This window comes from Tachypleus tridentatus, chromosome 8, assembly GCF_004210375.1.
Source record: "Tachypleus tridentatus isolate NWPU-2018 chromosome 8, ASM421037v1, whole genome shotgun sequence".
Taxonomy (NCBI): domain Eukaryota; kingdom Metazoa; phylum Arthropoda; class Merostomata; order Xiphosura; family Limulidae; genus Tachypleus; species Tachypleus tridentatus.
Window position 1 is genome coordinate 59,896,710 of NC_134832.1, and position 1,840 is coordinate 59,898,549.

The window sequence follows — 1,840 nt, forward strand, 5'->3', positions numbered from 1 at the left end:
AGCTCCGCTGAGGAGCCTCATCCGGGCCATTGCGTGATCATTATATCGGATTATCGAATTAAAAATAATACATTAATTATTGATCACTTTTTTCACAGATTTACTGCAGATTAACTTTAATGTATGGAGAGGTGTGATTCGGTAACATTGGCGGCCTCCATAAAGCTGACATAGAGAGCGGATAAGGTAGATTAACGGTCGATTTCTATTGTAATATATTTTATTTATTTCCCAAATTAAAGCAAATCCTTTTTAAATATCCCCTTGAAGTTATAAAGCCAGGATTAAATTCATAAGCCACGTTTTTACACGTTCTTAAATTAGCGGTGAGCCTCGATAATTCACACTCACATTGCTCACAAGACTTGCTACAGTGGATTAAGCGATTTCGCAGTTTACTGGTCCGCAGCTTAATGGTGCTCCACTGTATTAAATTAATTAGGTATGTTTTTTGCATGAATTATGGAAATAGGTGTTTGAATATCCTCTGAGCAGAAATAAATGTTTTGATTATAGACCATTAAATATAGGTTATTTACTTTTAGCAAGACCCCTGTTTTAATTCTCAAACACCAAGCTGTGTTGCTACAACATGCTTATTGTATAGTTTGTTCTTTTGCAGTTCGAAATACAACTGAAGCTGTATTTTGTGTATGAAGGTTGACAGTAGCATCCTCTATTGGTAGGTTAAACGAATGAAGTGATATCTCAAAAGTATGTTCTCCTTTATGTTTGAAATACCAGTCACATAGATTGCATGAAGTTGCTCTAGGTGAGTCTGGTGTTACAGATTCAACTAAGTAACACAAGAATTGGTCAGTTTTGGAAATAAGTCTTGAAGTACAGCCAGTAAAATCATTAACTCCAGTAAAGGTGACTCTCACATTCATAGTGTTAGTGATATTAATAAAGTTTATTTTCATCGTATTCCACACCTTACCAGTCTTTCCTTATTAGTATGCACTTGGTTAGTTTGAGCCACAATTCAATGTTACTTCACAACTTATTTTGCCAAAGTTTGTTATATAGCAGACTTGCCAAATTTAATCATTGAAGGGAACAATTCATGTAAAAATACCACTGAAGAACCCACAGCTGTTGAAGGAAGTGTAGTGTTTGTTTTTTTTGTCAAATTATGCAGTATTTTTTAGAATGAATGTTTTAAAGCTTTGTCACTATATTTACATTCAAACTACAAAACAGAAGAATATTATTTTTATAATTTGTGCCATTTCTAGCAGTTAAAACTTTATAGAAAACGTTTAAGTGCAATAAGACTAATGATTGGCTATGTCCCAATTAAACTGTTGAAAAACCTTAATAAAATATTCAAATAAATTTGTAAATAAACCTTACGTATTACAGTGGGAAAGCAGCATCTTCAGAAATCTGGTACAACCTGGTAAAGTGCAATTGGCCACACTGGATTCTTACTTAGTTACAGACTAAACCTCATATCCTTCTCCTGTACATAGTGTGGCAAATGTGCATTATCTGTTAAACCAAATAGTGTTGATGTATAAGGGTCTTGTCATAAGAACTTTTCATAAACATGTATACTTTTAGGCATGACAGTGATGAAATACTACTCAAATTTTGCCCTTTTTTGAAAATTTATATTATAATAGCATATTGTAAATGTATCAATGCTTCTTTTAGTGCAGTTTGCAAAACTTTTGCAATTGTGAAGGTATTGCAGTATAAATGTGTAAATTTAAGTACAACTGTTAAATTATAAGTCCTTTTAAATTAAAATTCATACTGTAGTTGTGTTCTTAAAGATAATGTATGTTTAATTCGACCTAAATTCTGTGATATTGGGCACACAAAATTTGAGGTA